Genomic DNA, 22,641 nt, shown 5'->3' with positions numbered 1-22,641 from the left:
TTTCATGTTGCGTTACTGATATACTGTATAATCGACAAAAATATTAAAATTACTACTACAAGATGGTACATCTTTAAATAATACTTCCCAAACCCGTCCACTAACCTAACCCATACAATTTGCGTTGAACAAATAGTTGGACACTGCACTGGTGTATAGAATCCTACCACATGCGTTGAAAAAATTACAAAAGAAAAGCACAAGATTTGGGTCGGGGTGTCGGTTAGTGTTTGGATGAGGATGGGTAAAGTATTATCATTTAATAATATTGGTTAACCTACCCAAACCCAAACCCAAACCAGCACCCTAACTCAAATCTTGTGCGTTATGGTAGGATTCTAGACCAGCCCCAATAGTTGTGTGGTAGGATTCTATACCAGCGCCCAGAACTGGACAAAATGGCTCCACTCAATCAACTAACATGATGTTACAAACAGAAGCTATTATCCTGGACTGTTAGTACTACTGTACCATGCGATGCAAGACAAGAGGAGTCGTGACTTTTTATGTAGCCTGCCACTGTCACTGACACCTGTCACTGCGCAATGACAGGCTAGTTTTTACCTGTCACTGCGAATTTCTATGCGCTAAAAGGTGTACTATATCCAGGTCGGAGATGCCCCAGATATGTTTTTTTATAGTTTCTGTTTTTTCAGCAAGTGTTAAAAATCTGTTGTAATGGTAACTGCGGCAAAAAGCCAAACAAACTCGTTGCATATTGCTGTATGTTATGTAGCATTTATCATGCAATATTACTTGATATTGGCTAATTCTACGTCACTATACACGTGACCGTTGTCCACTGACGCGTGACCTAACGCCGAATCGTGCGCTTTGATCGTTTCGCAAGCTATTCTATTTTATACGTCTTACTAATAGCGGCTTGAATCACCGCTCCGTTAATCGTATGTACTGCTGAGATTTGTGAATATACTAAGAGCAATTATCTACTGAGTGGATTGTCTTTGCCTAGAGTACAAGAAGTTAAGGACAGGTATTCTAGCGGCTTTGGGACACAAAGAGAAACTTTGGGACACAAAGAGAAATAGCATGCAAAAGGTAGCGAGCAAAACACATATGTGGCGTTATAATAAAACAATATATTTACAACTCAACAGAGCAACGTTTTATGGGTGTTTATATAATTTTTTCGGTGGCGAGTTTTTAAAAGATTGTACACAAACGATTTAAAAATACAATACAGGAATCAATCAATAATCGGCTGTGGATTCTATGACCACAAAAACTCAAATGGACAGCTAATGGCTGTCTGTTTTGTAAATAATGAATTATTGGTTTCTCGAACCCTTTATGACACGAATATATTTCTGACGTACATTGATGAAAATGCGATACATCGAATAATAGATACATGGCGATAAATTTTATGCACAATTCGGTAAGCTTAGCATTTGGCTTTAAAGTTACCAAGTAAACGAGGGGGGGTTCGTTAGAGGGAATAGGGTTGTTTGTGTTTGTGAAGGCATATGTGTGAGTCGTTTAGCAAATATATGTAGTCGACTTCTTGCTGGAAGACTTTCCAGAATCGTTTGAAGTTTGCGTCCCACGCGGTTCAATGGTTTTTTCAGTAAGACGAAGTGAATTTGATGTAGAATTCACTAGATACTGCGGTATATTTAACTTCGTTACAGGTGATATGTGAAATACGTTCACATCAGCTTGTGCTTTGAAGTTCAGTGGAATGTTTACGAACTGCATTGTGAGCGGCGTCGTTGGAGTATTCGCGAAATCCAACAGGTATAGATCTTGTGTATATGAAACGCCGTGAAAATAAGTAGACTTAGCTTTGGATGTTCTTCTCGAGGACGTCCATTGGGCCCATGGTTTCGTCTTGAATATCTTATCGCCAGCGATAAGTTATTCCACTCGGCTTGTTATCCACAGTCTAGAACTCAGCGAAAACAGTTTCTTTCAAATTAGGAAGAATTTCGCTGCAGAGTTGACGCGTAAAAACGCTTGCGTTGTCAAAGTTGCACTTGTGTTACGTCGACGCTCAGCTGTATTGGGCTAAGCTAGATTTGGACTTTGGCCTGTAGGTTATTGAGCGCTCGACCTACAGGGGAAGTCGATGCAGCGTGGGGTTTTAATTCTCCAGGGGAGATTGATGTTTTGGTGAAACTGAAGTAATTCCACCAGGTCGCAAACAAATATCGTTGTTTTGAGACATTGTAGGAAACACCTGTTGATCGATCCTGCTTTATAGTCGCAGGGCACCGGTGTAGTGATGATGTTGGTTTGCGAAAAGTATGCCTTGTCACAAAAAATGTAAATTTGTTAGCTGTGCAGAAGTAGCTAACGGCAAAAATTAAAACAATTTTAGCACAAACAAATTTAGTCGGTAAAATCGTAATCTGATGTCATGTGACATTAACTAATCACGATATCTGGCTGGGAGGCGAACGTTACGTCCTCTCGATGTGATCTGCTCCATCTGAGGTAGGCAGCTGTCTTCATCTTCGGTAATATTCGTTAGAACGTCGTCGTTATTTGACGGCTGCCTTTGAACAGTTAGCATAGCGTAGGCGCTTTTCAAGCGGTCAATGGAAACGTTGTCGGGTTTTCCATTTTTGTCCAGCTTGAAATACTTGTCGCTTCTGTCAAGAACTTTATATGAGCCGTCATAGAGCGGGGCCAAACTTGCTTTTGAAGCGTCGTTCCTCACGTAGGCGTATTTGCAGGTCCACAATGCCTTGTCGACGTAGTTGGGCCTGTTATTTCGCGGCCATGTCGGCTTGTATCGCTGTTTGTCGATGAAGGCGGGTGTTTTGCCCAGAATACTTCTGGAGTTGCTTCGCTTTCTGGCGGCGTAGTGGCAAAAACATCATTGGGTAATTTTAGAGTTTGTCCGTAGAGAAGTTCAGCTGGCGAGCACTGTAAATCTTCTTTCCAGGTTGATTGCAATTGCAGCATGATTAGCGGCAGGTTGTAATACCAGTCCTCTGCTGTGCTCTTAGACATGATTTGAGCTGTATGTGAAATCTTTCGATTTGGCCATTGCTTTGTGGATGGAACGAGTTTGTTGTGTTATGTTGTATTCCCAAGTATTCCATCAGCTCTTTCCACTGGTTTGGTGTGAACTGAGATCCACGGTCTGTGGTCAAAGTGCCGCATATTTCATATCTTGAAATCCAGGTCTGTAGAAAAGATTCTATCACAGTGTCGGTTGTTATGTCTTTTAGGGGTGCAATTTCTACATATATAGAACATCGATCTGTCATGGTTAGAATGTACCTGTAACCGTTGCTAGTATTTAATGTCTAAGTGCACACATTCAAATATCCTCTCAACTGGTTAGAATCGTCCAATTGGAGTGAAATTGTGTCGTGTCACTTTACAAGTTGCACATTCGTGGCATTGTCTGACCCAAATGCGAACATGCTTCTTCATATGTGGCCATATATAGCGTTTGGCGATTAATTCAATTGTGGGTTTGATTCCCGGGTGGGTCACGGAGTGTAGAATCCGGAAGACGTGATGTCGAAACCCTTGCGGATTATAAATTTTTGACACGGAACCTGACGTGTCACACCATAATTCCGTGTTCATGGATGGTGGCGTGCTTTGTTTAAAGACATGCCAGTTCTATTATCCAGTAGGGCTTTTAATTCTGGGTCTGATTCTTGCGCTTCTGCGATGGCTTTCCTGTCAATCGCTTCCGTGTTAAGTTGTACGTGATTGAGCGCGTTTCTAGACAAGTGGTCAGCTTTGACATTATCTTTTCCTGCTACATGTTTCATAGATGTGGCAAATTTAGCGATGAAGGCCAAGTGTCTTGCTTCTCTCGGAATTATCCGGTCCGAATTTGATGTGAAAGCGTGAACTAGAGCAAGATGGTCGGTAAAGGTAGTTGTTTCTCTCTCTCCGATATAATGTATGAAGTGTTTCACCGCTAGGTAAATGCCAAGTAATTCGCGTCCAAACGCGGAATACTTTTGTGGAGTTTTGTTAAAAGCTTTGGAGAAAAATGCCAAAGGTTCATATTTTTGGCCTACACGTTGTTGTAGAACTGCGCCGCATCCTATAGAAGCGTCGCTCGTTGTCGACAGCGGTGCATCTAACAACGGATGAGACGGGCTCAAAACCAAAATGTGCACATTGTGCGCACAATGTGCACTTGTCATATATGCACCGCATTCGAAGGTGCTCATTGTGCGCACAATGTGCACTTGCGATATTTGCACCAAATGTACACTAAATCTGCATCTAATGTGCACCTCACTTGAATTTGATGTGCTATTAATGTGCCGGTGCGGCAAAGGTGGCTAAAAAGTTGCACACTCTGTTTTCCGTGATCATTTTTTCCACCGCGTGTGATGGTAAGGCGCTATTTGTCCGGCAGCCGATTATTATTATCAAACTTAAAAACAGACAGTAAATGGTCGTTAGCTGCTTGAGAGCTTCACTATTTTGATTTGTTTTTCTTGTTCGTTTTTTTTCGCTATCTATTTTATTAATAAAAAAAAAAAAAAAAAATTAAAAACAGACAGACAGGTAGATGTAGGATTTGTACTTTTCTTACTTACCAGAATATATACAGATTGTCACAAATTTAATTATTGTAGACCCTTTGTACCGGACTAATGCGTTTGTCCGCGGGAATCGCCGTTCGGGTCAGCTACCCACCGACTTGGTTTTCCCTCAGGGATAGGACTTTGTGTGAATTTCGAAGTCTCAGTTTTTCTAGCGCTGCGTGACAACTTTGTGTGCGGTTGCGTTTTGGATGGCGTTGTGTTGCATGGTCATTCGTCGGGTGGATACCGAGAGAGATTCGGACGCATTTTGAGCACGGATTGCTATCTCGTTGGTTAGAGGCAAGAATAATTTTTGAATTGTAAAGTCATTTAAGCTAAGTTACGTGACGTATTAAAAAAACAGCAACTCGTTGATAATATATAGAAAAAATGAAAAATCAACGTTTTATTTAATCAATATTCATATTTTTGTCATAAAATTTCGAACATGGCGTTAACTCTGTAAAATACAAGTTGTGACGTCATGCTGGAGTGAACCGCTTTTGTTTACAGGTTGGGGTTCGGTTAAGGTTTATGTTCTTTGAAATTATTCGGTTCAGTTCCGGTTCTGGTCCTTAAAATTTTACAAAAAAACGGTTCAGATTCGGTAACACTTCGGCATTCTTTACCTTTTTAGATGTGGCATAAATGTGGGCCTATGCCTTTACTTTTTATTTTCAGTAATTATTTTTTTCTCTGTAATCTAACATTATATATTTTTTATGTTTCTGTAGTATTTTTCTGCGTTCGTCTTCAACTTCCCTTTAGTGTATTGATTTTTAATTTTTTTTTATTTCGATAGCCTTTTCTTTTTTATTCATTTTTCATTTATTTTTACTATAATTTCATTTTCCTTTGTCATTTTAGGTTATATTTAATTTGTTTCTGTCGCATTTTCATATTACCTACCTATCGATAGTATTTCGTTTATAATCTTGCTTAAAGTATTTCGCAAATATTGCTGCTGCAGTTTTCCGTTTAAAATTTTTCTATTCAACCATTTCCAACTTTTTATCTTACGATTGGTATTTCGCCCTGAAGTGAGTATTGTTTTGTTCCCTAATTGCTTTTGTGCTAAATGTGTGCCGTAACGCCTTCAATTTTCTGGTTTTATAAAATAAACTTTTGTGTTGAAGTTTTTTAAATTCGATAGAGCCGCCAATTACGAGGTCGATAGAGCCGATAATTACGAAAGTTATTTTTAGAATTCATTGATCATTTAAAAACAAACACAAACAACCTAAGCAGACGTGTTGTTAACTTATTTGTTTGGTAAATTTAACCCATATAATCGAAAATCCATACAATTGGGAGTCAATTAAAAAAAAAGAATCGATCGAAAATAACATGCATAATAAATTCACTCAATATAATCGGAAATCCATAAAATTGGAACTCAAATAGAAAATATATCATAATAAAAAGAATGGCACGAAAGATAACATGCATTAGCCTACTTGATCTTTTCCATACAAAAACATCATCGAAAAAATCATTTCATATGAAGTTATTTATTTTACTGTATAACGTGCACTGGTACATGTAAGTTGCACATTGAGCGATAGTGCACAATGTGCACTTAATCGCCACATATCGTAAGTGCACATTGTGCGCACAATGTGCACATATCGGTTCGCGTACATATCACAAGTGCACAATGTGCGCACAATGTGCACCTTGGAATGTGCACCGAACCGTGCACATATCGCAAGTGCACATTGTGCGCACAATGTGCACGTTTTGGTTTTGAGTCCTGTTGCAACGGATGGCATAGAGCAGTGTTTCTTAAACTGGTGAATGGTTCACCCCAGGGTGAACAAAATAATTGCAGGGGTGAACCATTTAAAAGGGGTGAATAAGGGTAAATCGTCAGAAATGTATGATAGCTCTGCAGGAAATCGACTACTGAACTGTTGTTTTTTGGTGTTTTTTTGCTTATTGTAATAGTGAAGTTGGTTTGCACTTTGCACTGAGTGTTTAAGTACAAAAATTTGGTGACTGTGTTTTGTGCTTTTGTAGCTTTAGATTCCTGGACTGGAGAAATTGTAGATTTTCAATGGTAAAACTTAGCTAGAGTTGTTCTTAACAAAAATCGAAACAACCTGAATCATTTTGTGCTGTTAAATATAGACGAGATAGTTTTATCATATCATTAGACAGGGTGAATGAAATCTGGAGATCGGTGCTAGGCGTGAACAAAACTAAAAAAGTTTAAGAAGCACTGGCATAGAGAAACGGCGTCTGATAATTTGTCTTTTGAAGCTTGAAAGGCCTGTTTCTGTTCTTCGCTCCAGGTCAGAGCTTGTCTAGTCCCTTTTGCTACCTTTGGGTCTTTGGGAGTTGAACTTTTTGCAGCGCCTGAATTCTGCGTTCTGGCGTTTGAACTCCTCTGCCTGAAATCACATGTCCGAGAAATTGCAATTCCCGTCGCGCGAGCTCACATTTATTTGTGTTGGCATAGACCTAACGCCGAATTCTGCGCTTTCAACGTTTCGTATTCATTCAATTTTATACGTCTACTAATTAGCGGCTTAAAACACCGCTTTGTTACATCGCGCGTATGTAGTGAGATTTGCGATGTAACAATCTCTGAGATGACAGAAAAAAATTAAATAGGCAAGTTGACCCACAATAAACTAGAGAATCGACAACCAATCGTTTCTCTCCGAAGACGCCAAATGTCTCTCCTATCAGCCACAGGATCGAGTACCTTGCAAGGACAGCCCCGAAGATGCTCAACCCTCTTAAGCGTTCGTCAGCAATCTTGCACCTCAAAGGTGTTGATTTCGCACCACAGATGTCCTCACTTTCCAGAGGTCTCGGCGAGGGACCCAGGATTGAACGCTTACGCGGAATAAAGCGCAAGTTAACTTCGTGCGAATTGAATGGACCGACTAGGATTTCTTTATGACAACTCAACACCCCAGTAAGACATTTAGGTAGTTTGACGCTATAAAGACAATGTTTAACCGTGTAAATTTCACGGCAAATGCTATAGCAATTCCACAAATCGTTTTAAACCTTTTTTGATACCATTAAGGGACAATTTTGTGTTCTCATGATGTAGTATTTAATATATTATGTGAAAAGTACTACGAAGAAGTAAATTGTTTGTAAAAAGTTTTTTTTATATCGTGTCCCGCTTTTGCGCCACTAAATCATTTCCTGTTATCACGCTTTTATAACATTGTGCGCTATGGGACCGAGACCACATTGGAGCTGTATTTATACAGTTGACTTATTGTTCGCGAACCGAGTTCGAATCTCGGCCGCACCGTACAAACTTGACTCTTCACCATTTCACCATACCCTTTGTGAACCCACATTTACTATTGCCATACAAACATTATGTTTGGTTACAAGACATATGGAGGAGCTACGTACGATAAAAAAAATCCTAAATTATTTTTATCCGAACTACGTACGGTCAAAAAAGTGTCCAAACTAATTTTGCTCGAGCTACGTACGACTAAAAAGTGCCAAAAAAAGGCGAACAAAGTTTCCATTGAAATAGACAAAACGTAACATTAATTGCAATTATATGTAATTACAAACCATAGTTTGGGAAATATATGGCCTCGTGCCTATATGATAATTTACTTTTTCATGTGTAAGTAACCGTTTTTGTTTTTTGTAAAAGCCGGCATGTTTGAGCTGAACACCTCTGGTCTACAGAAACGACGTCTCGTCAATAAATCCTAACCTATCTTTTTCACCTCTTTTATAATCTGGTCAGACAGAAGTTCTTGTCGATCGATTGATAGGTCCAAGTATTTCGATGATTGGAAGCATCTGCCCGAGTTTACAGCTTGCAAGGAAACTTTTCGCATTTTTGCGACAGAAGCAGCCCCTTCGTACGACGTTTACACCTGATGATAGCCTAGTAAGCCTAATAAATTTACTTGTTCTTCTCTCGTAAACTAATCTCTAAGCCTATAAACAGATATATTTATCTACAACACTTACCGAAGTTGTGCCTTCAGAAGTGTCCTTAAATACCTTTTACGGCTAACCTGCCGTCCGGTCCTATGGTTTACCGTGATTGATGAGAGATATCTCACCTAGAACAGTGCTTTTCAACCGGGTGTATCGTACACCCCGGGATGTACCAGAATTTTTAAAGGGTGTACCTCTTTGATGGGGTGTACAGGGGTGTACCAGATAACGTATAACAATAGGCCGATGACTATAGATATCTGATAGCAGTTGCGTTGCTTTGCCGCCTCCCCTGACCATTGTGAGGTAATATTCCTATTATATTATATTATCCTGCGACCTGTTTGACCTTTAGTAACCTGTTGTTTTGACGTGACTTTGAGGCTATTCGACATAACGACGTAAACGTAAACGTAAACGATGTTAAAGTAAGCATTTGCAGTTTTTGCTGTACACGATTAAGGTTTGCCAGCACAAAATAGTAACTTAAGAATATCTGAATTAAAAGTTTGTGACACACTAGAGCAGACCTGGGCAACATACGGCCCGCGGGCCGGAACTGTCCCGCCAAGCAGTTTAATCCGACCCGCGGCTTATTTTCCTTAAAATACATAGGCTAAGCGAAAACAAGGACGAGTTTCTCCATGTTTGGTTGTATCGTAAACACTCTGTCCAGGGAAGCATCTTGTCATGACCCACCAAATTCGATTTTTAGTCTCTTTAAAATACTGAAACTGAAATTGTTTTCACGCTTCGAGCGAATCTCGACTGTCTTTCTCGTATATTTTCGGCAACTTTACAGACAAATAGCGTCCTCTGCTGTGGCACTCTCTCCAACGAAAGTTGAACAAACTTAGCCTAAATACCTATACTTTTAGCGCATCGAAAGTATTCCGTCTTTAAAATATGAGCGATATACCAAACGTTTTCTAAACTCTAATAATATATTATGTTTACCTAATTTAGTTAATGCGATGTTGTGTGTTTCTCACGATTTATATATTATTTGCAATATGGCCGTTGTACCGCAAGTAACACATCGGTAACTTCAATCTTTAAAAAGCAAAAAAAAAAGTTTTTTTTGTATGAAATTTTTCGTATTTTAATCTTAACTTTTGGGTCAAAGCGCCCCACAACTTGATAAACGCCAATATATCAACCAATGTACTATTTTTGATTGTTCTTAATGCTCCACGTCCCCTTCTAAATCAATCTTGTGGTCTTCTTTAAATTTTGCACATTTTCGCATAACTCTAAACGTATTATAACAAACTCGTTAGCTTTCTGACGTCATATTGCGTGTATTTAAGATCTAATTTTGACCCGGCCCGCGATAATATTTCAAGTTTCTCATGCGGCCCGCGGCTAAAAATAATTGCCCACGCCTGGACTAGAGCGAAATATGGTTGCAACGATGCCCTGAAGCAATTTGAAAAGCCTGCAACTGAATGTTTGTGGTGCGGGTCAAAAACCAAAGCACACCGGGGACAACATATTTTGGTTCCGCGGGCCGTATTTGGAAGAGTAACTTGGGATAAGTGAACTTGTTAAAAATACGATCATATTTGGAAATGCAGAGTTTAAACATTTAAAAACTATACTTAATTTTCACCCGATCAGTGAACTCAGTGAAAAAAAGTAAACGTAAAAAGGGTGTATCATTCCGAAAAATGTTGACAAGCACTGACCTAGAATACCGTTTTGTTTGTATTGCGGACAGAGATCCCGATGATTTGTAAAGACCACGTGATGCCTTTTTACTTTACAGACGGCTGAGATATCGTCACATGTCCATTTGGGTTTCAAGCTTGCATAGTGTAACTTTTCAATTTAACATTTAGGCCAAGGTTAATATATATGGGATTTTAGGGATTACTTAAATATGGACAAGGCGTTAACTTGGTTTTCGAGTTTGAGAGATTAGCACCGTTTACATTCCTAAATTTTGGTAATGTATTCTAAAACGATAGATTCTAGGCATTTGACTGACGGCTTTGTTACATTAAAGTTACGTTTTTTTACGGCTCTATTTCTGCATTGTAGGCTACATTCTTATATATTCGCATGTTGTTAAACGCCAGTGTAAGTATTTTTACACAGTTCGTTAGGCCACAGCGCATCAGCTCGATAACGGAGGCATTTTCGGGTACCAAAGAACAGTTCAGTTTCAGCTCTTTGACTAACATAGCGCTTTGTGCGAAGCAAGGTTTTTCTAGCAGGACAACTATATGCAGTAACAAACGCCTTCGCAGTCCGCCACATGTCCTGACTATCGCTAGAATGAGCCGATAATGAAGGAGGACATTAAACTTCAATGAAATGTTTGACGTCCAGAAGAAAGAAGACGAAGATGGATTTTCACCGGACCTTCGTTCTCAAAGACAGGAGGAAAAAGCAAAAGAAGAAGAAGGCGAACATCGTCCGGACACTTTTTAAAACAAGGGGGTGACTTGTGTGGATCTCAAAGCGGCTTGCTTCATTTGGCCGGTCAAACTCTGGTCATTCCGTGAACAGCTTATCCTGTACAGCCCATTCGGTCTGTCTGGTTGTGTCGTCACGCCTGCCTGGCCTGCGTGTATTAATCAAACTGTCATCATGTTGCTGGAAGTGTTCCGTTAATTGTCCGGAAGGATCTGGAATGTTCTATTTAAGTGATGGAATTTTATGCTAAAACTAGCAGACACATTCCATCTGTTCACTCGTGGAGTTCTGGTCTCGTACGCTTACGGAGGTAAAATTATTGATGTGTCGTAACTTAAAGTACTGATTGCTTGTTTGTTTATTTGCAATAAATATCATTTCAATTGTGGTAAAAACCTACACTATTTTCTGCGCTGGTCTATCCTACCACCTTTTCTCCAGGTAGGTCTATAGTCAAAACTAAAATTGAACACTTAAAGGAATAAATATTAGAATAGATAAGATTTTCTAATAATAAGGTGAAAGAACTGAAGATGATACAAGAAGTTTATTATTAAGATACTTGATGTTATTTTAAGAATTGTACAACTTTGTAAGAACATAAAATATAATAAAATATGAGAACCTTAACATGAAAAGTACGGCTGCCACACCGTTTAATAATGGTGGCAGGTACCCAGCGAACATCCTCGGTACGTCTTGGACCAAGATACAAAGCGTAACATGGGTCTCCAATGTTGAAAGAAGTGATGTTCACGGGTTTTTGTGTTCCCTGTATTTGCTTACGTTGAATCAGGTGTGCTGGCGAAGGCAACAGAGTATCTATTGTTGCCCGAATCTGTCTGCCGTTAAGTAGTTCACTTGGGTGAAAATCCACTAGCATTTGGAATACGCCTGTATTGCAGTAGAAACTCTTGCAATGCCTCTTTGGGAGGTTTAGAAGACTTCTTAAGCGCCTTTTTGAAAGTTTGCACCAATCGTTCTGCCGCATCATTTGTAGCAGGAAAGTAGGGAGCTCCGGTCAGATAAACGATGCCCCTTTGTTGACAGAAGTCTTGAAACTCGGCGGACATAAAAGCTTGCGCATTGTCGGAAACAATAGTATGGGTGTAACCGAAATGGGCAAAATCTTGTTCCAACAACTCCATAGTTGTTCTCGATGACATAGATTGCGTTTGATGTATACATGGGTATTTTGAGTGACCATTTATCATCACAAGCCAGTTACTTCCCAGAAAGTTAACTCCGTGATCAATGTGTAATCGACTCCATGGCTTTTCCTGCATCATCCATGGATGTGCAGGTGCCTTTGGCGGAGCGTTTTGGTGTTCAGCACAAGTTTGGCACTTGTGGCTAAGAACATTAATGTCGTCATCGATATTTGGCCAATAGACTGCAGTTCTTGCCAGTTGCTTGATTCGTTGAATCCCAAAATGTCCTTGATGAAGGATCTGTAGAACTGCAGAACGAAGTGATTCCGGTATAACCAACCTTGAACCATACAGTAGACACCCATAACTGGTACTCAACGAATCCACGACCTTGCGAAACTTTGCAACTGGATCGTTGTATGCAATAGTAGATGTCCAACCCTCTCTCGTAAAACGCAGGACTTTGGATAAGGTTGGATCTTTTCCACTTTCCTTTCGGAGTAACGCCGAATCGGTGGGTTGCTCTTGTAAACTAAGACTGGTGATTGCACAAACCGTGTCGGTGTCATGTGCACATTCACCCGATCCGTTAGAAATCAGTGCATTTCTAAGCAAAAAGGTCTACGACAATCAGGGCATCCAATGGCAGAAAAGTCTAGACTTTTAGACCTTGAGGTCCTGGCAATGCACTGATTTGGACCTTTAGGTAAACTCCCGGCGAAGATAAATTAAAAATATTCATTAAAAGTTCAGAAAAGATAACAAAAAATGTGAGATAGAATTAATAACACTGACCCACCTAAACCCTAACGCTAACCCGAATCCTAACCCAAATAATGTGCGTTATTTTAATAATTATTTAAATGCTGGGGGAAAAAGCCCAAACTCGGATGGTTTCTCGTCCATTGTATTTAAGATTATTACGTCACAAATTGAGGTATTGGGGCCTGAAGCGTTATAATTATTAAATTATCGCACATTATTTGGGTTAGGGCGCTGGTTAGCGTTTGGGTTTGATTGGGTCAAGTATTGTTAAACTTAATCTTCTTATGCACATTTGTTATTCCAAATTAGTGCATTGTCCAAGACCTCAAAGTCTAAAAGTCGGACTTTTTGATCCTTTGAATGCACTGATTGTCATAGACCTTTTTGCTTAGAACTGCACTGATTTCTGACGGATCGGGTGGCACATTCCTCTCTGTCGAAGTCAGCATCCTCACCAACTGGAAACGACTGAGTGCATCGGAGTTTTGATGTTGCGATGTCTTTCGATATTCAATATCGTTTAGAAATTGGCCAAGAAAAAGTGCCCACCTTGCTAAGAGCAGGCGTAGCTTTAGTAGGACAGAATAGGGCCAGTAGTGGCTTGTGGTCTGTCAGTAGAATAAATTTCCTACCATATAGATATTGGTAGAATTTTGTAGCAATAGCGGTCATTTAAGATGTTTTTATTGAGCGTTTTTAATGATTAACGAATTGCAAAAAACGTGCATCATTTTATTCTGTTGTCTATTTATCAAAAATGTAATAATGTATCCTTTATCAAAAAGCATTCTGTGTCTATTATCAAAAATGTAATGCTTGACGAATTGTAAACTGTGCACGCTTTTAGTGAAAACTTCCGGCATTGCAAATCCCTTGCAAAATAATTCGGCCACTTGTTCACAAGATGACGAATAGCAAATTTGACATATCCATCCGTCCTTCAATTGTCCTCGAATGCGTCGCCTAGATAGCCGCTTGCGAAATAGCACATTTGCCACATTTCAAAAGTATGACTCAAAATTCTGTTTACAGTTAGAAAAGCTGTTTTTGTGTACTTATATGGATAAAATTCTAGCTTCCTTGTAGGAGAGATGTTTAGAAAGAAGGCGAGAAAGCCAACACCTGAATTACGTAATTATTATTAAATATTATAACAATTTGCTGTGTCATAATTTCTTCTCGTACAGAAATTTCTCTTCTGAATTTTGTGTATAAAACAGATTGCATACCCAATAAACATGTCCAGTAATCCGGATCAAATTACAAGTCGTTCTGCTGTTGAACAAAACCAGTCTTGTCTAAGCAAATGAACAGAGCGGTTGTTTTCTGAGCTAAGGTTTAATATGAAGCATATTAGAAGTATGAAGCAGAAGATGAACAATTCAATTTGAATGCAGTATGTACATTGTAGTTGTGAGTTTGGTACATCGGGCAAAAGACTATTAAATTATTCCCATTACACCCACCTCTACAAAATGATGCCCTCCGAGTGACGAACGAAGCAAGAGAAGTTGTGCCGAAATCCGAACGAACAACCTGCAAACTACTTTCCCAAGAAGACTGAGGAACGAAGCTCAAGAAAATTTGTACCTAAATCCGAACGAATCACCTGCAAACTACTTTCCCAAGAAGACTGACGACAACCTCCTATTTCCGCGTATCTTATGTACAAAAAAAAAGTTGTCGAAATTAGTAAGTGAATGTTTGTAATTATATTGCATGTCGCGCAACGTACCATCATTTTCTGTAAAAAAAAGTAAGCAAAAATCTACGTTAAAATTGCCAACTAAAAGGAAAGATAAAACGCCAAAGCCCACGCCTAGAATTACGCGCAGCCAAACTAGAGATAAAATGGCCTCGACTGAACAACCAGAAAGATCCGACCCTGGCACAGATATTTTACCTAATACTCTAGATCGAACTGATTTTGCAGAAAGTCAAAATGCTAATATATTACAAAACGAACCCCCGACCGCAAATGACAACACACCATCTACTTCAGGTTTATGCCCACAAAATGATGATTCTAGTTCAAATTCGAGTATAAATGACAGCCTTGGCATTGGTAGTTTAAGCAATTCGCTTTTAAAGATTCCCGCGATTTGGTCTAGTACTAAAATTAAATCATATTTCGTGTTTTTAGATAAATTTTATGACTCGAATGGAATTGCTACTGAAAGCACCCGTTTCGCCTTGCTTGCTGAGTCGTTTACAGCAGAGCAATCTACTAAATACGCGACCCAGCTCGCGGAAGCAAGTCTTGCCGAAAATCCTTATACTACGCTAAAAAAGGCTATTTTAAGCCACGTCTTCGAAACCAGCCCCACTGAATGGCTTCGCAGAATTAACGCTCTAAACGCAGAACCTAACGAGCGGCCCTCTACATTACTATGTAAATTAATGGGCCTTTGCCCTTAAGATCCCGAAACAGACGTAACGGCGAAAGCTATATTACACAGCAGATTTATCGACCTAATTCCAGAAATAATCCGGCCTACTATACAGGCTCAAAAAGTAAAAACATTGCGAAAATTAGGCAAATATGCAGATGAATTTCATGACATAATTAAAAATGGTAGCTGCGCTATTACAAAAACTGAACAGCCCGATACTATTGCTTCATTAACTGCTAAAGTAAATGAACTTATGACTGCTCACCGATCGACAACCCTGCGTTTGAGTTTCAGTTCAGGAAACTCTAAATTGTATAGGCTACGCTGCACGCGAGTCGGAAGTACTTAAAAGCATTGTAATTCATTCACGCGCAAACTATATGTTTCAATTCGTGTAAGTCTTTAAACGCGACTTTAGGAATAAACCCTACTCACTTTTGTAATGTCTTAAATATTTTATGTAAATAATTTCAATGCATCGCTTACTTTAGTGCTCCCCGAATGCAACCTGAATTGAAAATTAAAAAAAAAATAAAAAAGCGGAAATAAAGCGATTTCCTTAAGGCGCTCTACGATTGTGTTCTAACCGCATTTCCCTCACTTAAACAAACAGCGTTTCTAGAAACGAATTCGAAGATACTTTTAAAACGCAAGCCAGTCAAATTGACTAATCTCGAGTGTACACTGCAACGTCTGCATTATATTACTTTATTTCATGAACCAATCTGCGCAAGTAAGCGCAGCAACTTTCTAATTAATAAGGATACAAAAGTACCGTAAGGACTCCTGGACCCTATTTAAAAAAATAGCTTGTTCATCTGTAATCTTACGCCAAGGCGTGCCTGGCTTACAAGGCTTAATTGCCAACTCAATCTCTTTTGGTAAAGGCCGGAAATCGCGAATCCGACTAATTCCATTAGCGGTGTTTCAGTAAACCAGTGCTTTTCGACGCCAGTACTAGGTCCGACCCCTCAAAACGTAAAGCAAAATTCTACGTTTCAAGATAAATTTTGCTTATCTTTTCAAAAGAATACATGGCACGGCATCAACCGATGTAAACTAACTTTCACCAAGTGCCCAATATATTTCACGTTACAAAATTGCTTGCTCTGGTCACGGGCCCCATCGCTAGCGTGATGTTCTTGCTACGTTGACCCTAATAACCTACTACTACTATTCGGTGGTTAATTCTACCATTTCCATGATAAAAACATATAAATAGGCCTATATGCGGCCGCAATTACAAAATGGTTGGAGACTTACCTCCACCAACGTTTTTCTCTACTTCAGAAACCAACAAATCGTGGAGTTGCCGCGCAAAAATCAAATTATGAAGCCAATTTCAATGAAAATACACGTTGCACGAGCATTAATTACAAATGTTTCACTTGTGAAAATTGTTATAACTAAAATCATTGTATGTATCGCCAATGAATCGAAAATAAAAAAGTAATACCGCTATTAAAATTTCGCTTTAAAAATGTGTATAACCGAGATTTGAGTTAATGTGTAATCGCTATAAAATATATGTGTTATTGTATTGAATCGCAAGAGATGTGTAATGTGAGTAATTTTGCAGTAATAAATTTGTCTCGAAATTTAAATATAACCTAAAGCGCCTATATATATATGGGAAACAAAAAAAAAATTGAAAAAATGCAAAACCCAAAAGAAAAGTTGATATATATATATATATTAAATAAGAGTAAAGAATATGTTCGCAATCAAAGTGTAAGTGTTTGAATGACATAAAGTTGCAACAGACTACTCTGAATTAATTTGGACAACATGACTGCCAAAAATTATTTTAATTTTCAGAAACACACACAAACAAGCGTTGGCGCGACAGAGATCAGGCGCAGAACGGTTTTCCAAAAGAACACCGAACGAGGTTTCCCCCAGCTGCTTCACAAATTCCGACAACAAAGCGACAGCAGCACTGCTCTGTCATGGCGAACATTGGGTTCGAACAACAAGCAAACGATGCTTCAAACAATCAGCGAATGCTAACGTCACGATCATCGTTGCAACACCAAATAAACGTGCCACCAGGCACACAAAACAATGAAACAAATGTCGAAGAAGCATGAATTGAAGCACAAGAAAGAATTGCGCAAACGCGTTCAATGATCAGAAAATTCGCGACCAACGCTCCACGAGCATTCCACAAAAAAAGAAAATAAAAATACCACAACACAAACAACAAACAAACAGCCAGGTTTTTATATTCACCCTGGCCAAAAATTTAAAATGGGAGTAATCTGTAGCAATAGCGGTCATTTAAGATGTTTTTATTGAGCGTTTCTAATGATTAACGAATTGTAAAAACGTGCATCATTTTATTCTGTTATCTATTTATCAAAAATGTAATCCTCGACGAATTGCAAACTGTGCACGCTTTTAGTGAAAACTTCCGGTATTGTAAATCCCTTGCGAAATAGTTCGGCCACTTGTTCACAAGATGACGAATAGCAAAATTGACATATACATCCGTCCTTCAATTGTCCACGAATGCGTGGCCTAGATAGCCGCTTGCGAAATAGCACATTTGCCACATTTCAAAAGTATGACTCAAAATTCTGTTTACAGTTAGAAAAGCTGTTTTTGTGCACTTATATGGATAAAATTCTAGCTTCCTTGTAGGAGAAATGTTTAGAAAGAAGGCGAGAAAGCCAACACCTGTATTACGTAATTATTATTAAATATTATAACAATTTAAATCAAAAACAGCTCCTCTGGTAATTGTAATTGTTAACCAACGTTTCGGCAACCTATACAAGCCGCCTTCGTCAGGGTGAATGACACTGAACGCTCGTACAATAAATGGAAAGCAAAAAAAGGAAAAAAAAAAAACGTTGGTTAACAATTACAATTACCAGAGGAGCTGTTTTTGATTTATATTAGGTAACAACAGTTTATATATTATAACAATTTGCTGTGTCATAATCTTCTTCTCGTACGGAAATTTCTCTTCTGAATTTTGTGTATAAAACAGATTGCATACCCAATAAACATGTCCAGTTATCCGTATCAAATTACAAGTCGTTCTGCTGTTGAACCAAACCAGTCTTGTCTAAGCAAATGAACAGAGCGGTTGTTTTCTGAAGGTTTAATATGAAGCACATTAGAAGTGTGAAGCAGAAGATGAACAATTCAATTTGAATGCAGTATCTACATTGTAGTTGTGAGTTTGGTACATCGGGCATTACATCTGTAGAGAGTAGGTTTTTGATTAATGAGTCTCAATTAAATGTTCTTTTACCACGATCAGTCACCAACTTCTACAATGGGTATTGTCTGAGTCTGATTACAAATCCACACAGTGTTTGTTGGCTGGTGTTTAGTAAACCAGCCAGAAGCCGGCAAGCAACACAACCTTTCTGTATTTAACTGGCGACCAACTGAGTATATCGAAACGCCAACACATAAATATATTTACACTTCGCATGACGGAAACAGGTTATGTGTCATAGCACGAAAAACCTTTTTTAGTGCAGCGGAAATGTGTGTCATCACATAACGGTGCGTTTTGCTGGGAATGTTTTGGTTACGTTTCTTACGAGCGGCAAGATAACGGTAAATTTCCATTACGTCATAGCGAAAAAATAAAAGACAGGTTTTATGTGAAAACAAACGAGGTAAAAATATGCAATACGAAAAATTCCAAATTATCCAATAATTATTACTTATGACGCTACACACCCACCTCTCCAATTTCTTCAGCGCAAAGATGGCAATCGGTCTCTCGCTTCCATCTTGATAGCGGTGAATTCCAACGTTTGATGCATCGCAGGAAATCCCAATAGGTAACATTGGGTCAAATGTGTCAGAACTGTATCAGCTGTCAGCAATTATTTTAATTTGCAAAATGCAGCTTGCTCGTTATGACCCCACCGGGTAAGTCTATGTAGTGGCTCTGCAACGCTTGAAAACTGTGAAGGCAGAAACTTGCTGTAGAATTGGACCGAACCAAGGAAACAACGTAAGCTTGACACATCTTTTGGTGATGACATTTAATAACGGCATCCACCTTTTTTGACAAAATGTGTCCCAAGTATTGCACATGTGCTAGCGCGAATTTACATTTTTCCAAACGACAGCGTAGACCTTTGTCGTTAAGCCGCTGAAGAAGTTGGCGAAGATTGTAAACATGCTCTTCAGCCGTTGATCCGCTAACTAAAAGATCATCGAGATAAACTGTAACACCTTGTAGATCACTTGTAATATCGTCCATGCTGGATTGAAAATACCCAGGAGCAGATGCTATACCGAAAGGTAAAGCATTTTGCAATAGCACCCCTCGGTGTGTACTAATAGCTAGTCGCTTTCGGCTTTTTGGTCCCAACCGGATTTGGTTGTAGGCATCAGCTAAATCAATGTTTGTAAAGCCGTAACCACCACGCAACTTACGCATCAAGTCTTCAGGAAGAGGAAGTAGATGGCGGTGTGTAGAAAGCTGTGGGTTAACTGTTACAGAATAGTCTCCGCAAACTCGTGTCTTGGCTTTGGTATGTCCGGGAAGCGGTGATTTTCGTATAGGAACTACTGGTGTTCCCCACTCGTTAAATTTCGCCGGAGTCCAAATACCTTTTGAGATGCCAGCGACGTATGCTGGATTGACATCATCCTGTAGAGCAAATGGAACGGGTGGTGGCTTGCAGAAAATGGGCTTTGCGTCGTCAGTGAATGTTACCTCGAGTGCAAAATCCTTCAAACACCCCAAATCTTCCTTGAAAAGGTCTGGATATTCCTCGCAAAGCTTTTTGCAAGCATGTTGTAATGATGCGTCTGCTTGGTTGTTGGCGTCAGATAATACGTTGACCTTATCAGCGGTACGATAAAGTAAGTTGTCCAATGATATGTGCAACGCCTCGATTCCGCATCGACCTAGTAGATAGCGGTCCTGTGTTTGACTTCTGATTCGAATGCGCCCAATATCGGCACCAGATGTTCCGTTGCAGAGTTAAAGCGCTGATTAGTCTCCTTTAAACTCGGTTTCCCAATTTTCTTCCAGAAATTTACAGAAATGAAATTGCCGCTTGTTGCTGTGTCAACCTCTAGCAGAAAAGCTTTTCCGTTTATGCTGACGGTGACCTCGAGTTTCGGACTGAAATCTGCTTCTGGCTTCAGCGAAAGTAGCGAATTTACATGTTGAACCGGAGAAGTAGAGGCCTGTTTCTTCCTGCAAACACTTTCCAAATGGCCTATTCGTTTACAGAATTTGCAAGTGGCTCTTTTATAACGGCAATCGTGTGACAGGTGATCAGGTTTTCCACAACGGTAACAAGATGTTCCTAAACTTGTCAATTGTGGATGTGGACGTATTGAAACCTTTCTTTGCCTCCCGCACCTTGTGTACCGATCCGCGAGTTCCATACACGGTTTCCTTTGCAACCTTTGCAGCGTCTTCGGTTTGCATTGCAACTTCAATTGTACGTGTAAATGTTAGCTCTTTGCCTTTAGCACTGCTTCATTGCCTATAGAGCAAATGAACCTTGTAAGCAAAGCTTCGTCCAGCGGGTCTCTAATTAAAATCGCACGTGCCTGCATCGTGGCGAATGCGTGCATTTAATTCTTGCACTGTTTCCCCGGGCTTGCGTTGCATGTTGCTTCAAAACTTAAAGCGTTCCCAAATAACAAACCTTTTCGGGTCGAACTGTTCCTTCATGAAGCCTTCAATATCGTTAATTGAAAGTTCGTTCACCGTCTTGGCTGGAGAGCCTTGACCAGCTAGATTTGATAAAAGCTTGTACGTCATAGGGGTTTGATTGGTAAGAAAAACTTGAGCCACCCTCGTTTCTGGTACAGCATGTGCCTGTATAAACGTTGTAAACCTGGACCAGTAGTCGTCCCACAGCTCCGATGTTGAGTCAAATGATGCAAAGCTTGGTGTAGCAACGGAAGGTGCAGCGTTTTGACTTGAACCGGCTTTCTCGACTAGGGCAAGAATTAGCTTCATTTGTTCATCATGGCGTCTTTGCTGCTCTTCATGGCGTCTTTGCTGCTCTTGTAGTTGTTCTTGCATCAGCTTTGCAACTTTCTCCATTGTTGAAAAGAACTATCTTCGATACCAAACTGCGTAGAACTCGTTCAGTTGGTAGATTCCCCGTACTGGCCACCAATTACTCTGTTGTATTTCTTGTATTGTTCGCTCGAAGAGTAAAATAGAATGGGCATAACGAATAAATAAAACAAGCCTTTATAGCTTGGATAATTGGCAATTTACATAACACAGACGAATAGTAATCACCACAGGCAAAACAGTAAAGAAATGCGGTACAATTCACAAAATACGTGACTGTGAAATGCGCGTACGCCATTACTGCCTTAAGGAAAGTACACGAAGCGGGACCACAACATCACTGCCCTAGTACAAATTTTAGACAATTACTGGTGTTGGACACGAATTTTTCGGGGACTGTTTTTTAGGATTTCATAGCCCCTTTCTCGACATAAATCAACAAAAAAACTTCTGTTGCAATTTGTTTTCACATTATTAACTGGCCTATTAGTACAGGCTAATTCTGCGTTATAACTATAATGTAACGATTTGAAATAGATACCGTGGCCCGGGGGTAGCCAAATTATTATTAGCAAGGGATCGTATGAGAATAATAAAAGTACTTTTGTAGCCTTTATCAAATATTATTTCTCTGCATTGCTTAATTTGACTACGCAGGGCACTTGTCCCCCTGGAATTTGAAAATTCGATTATTAGTATTATTTGTAAGTGTAATATGTATTACTTAATATGAAGGTTACAAATATTCTACAATATCCATTGCCCCCAGTGGCGATTTCAGGGGGGGGTGGGATTCCTCCCCCCCCCCCCCCCCTTTTTGTAAGTGATGATCGTTTTTGTCAGGGTTTACAAGCTGTCCGACGCGACAGTGTTTTAATGTAATTGAGTCACGCGTCTTAAGCTAATGCGAAACCAAAAGTTTTTCGTCCTTTGTTTGGTCGACCGTAAACGCAGGATAGTTTTTCTCTTTCGTTAATCGTTTAGGTTGGCTGATTAGCAAATGTGTATTTCGACAACGCTATGTCAAGCCTTCTTTCTTTTTTTCTGGCTAAAAAACGTCGAGTTAGGCGCAGCTAACATTTTTCGCTTTTCGCTCTCTGCGCTAATATCCGATGTTGGTGTAACATCGGCATTTGTCTAACTCAGGGGTGCAACGTGCGGCCCGCTGGCCGTATGCGGCCCTTTTCCATTTTTTGTGCGGCCCTTCAACTTCTTCCAGCTATTTTTTATTTTTAAGGCTATTTGAGCGTGCAACAAGTTGGAACTTTTGCTCTTTCAGTTTCCTGTTTGAAGCGCGATGTAACCCATAGGCTAACCGCTACACTTAATGCAGTTGAACTCGAATGGGAAGCATCTATTACAAAACAATCTACATTCATAGTTTTTACTTTTGTCACGTTGAAATGATAAAGAATTGTTTT

This window comes from Ascidiella aspersa, chromosome 5, assembly GCF_963924565.1.
Source record: "Ascidiella aspersa chromosome 5, kaAscAspe10.2, whole genome shotgun sequence".
NCBI lineage: Eukaryota > Metazoa > Chordata > Ascidiacea > Phlebobranchia > Ascidiidae > Ascidiella > Ascidiella aspersa.
Note: the sequence above shows the minus strand (reverse complement) of the source record.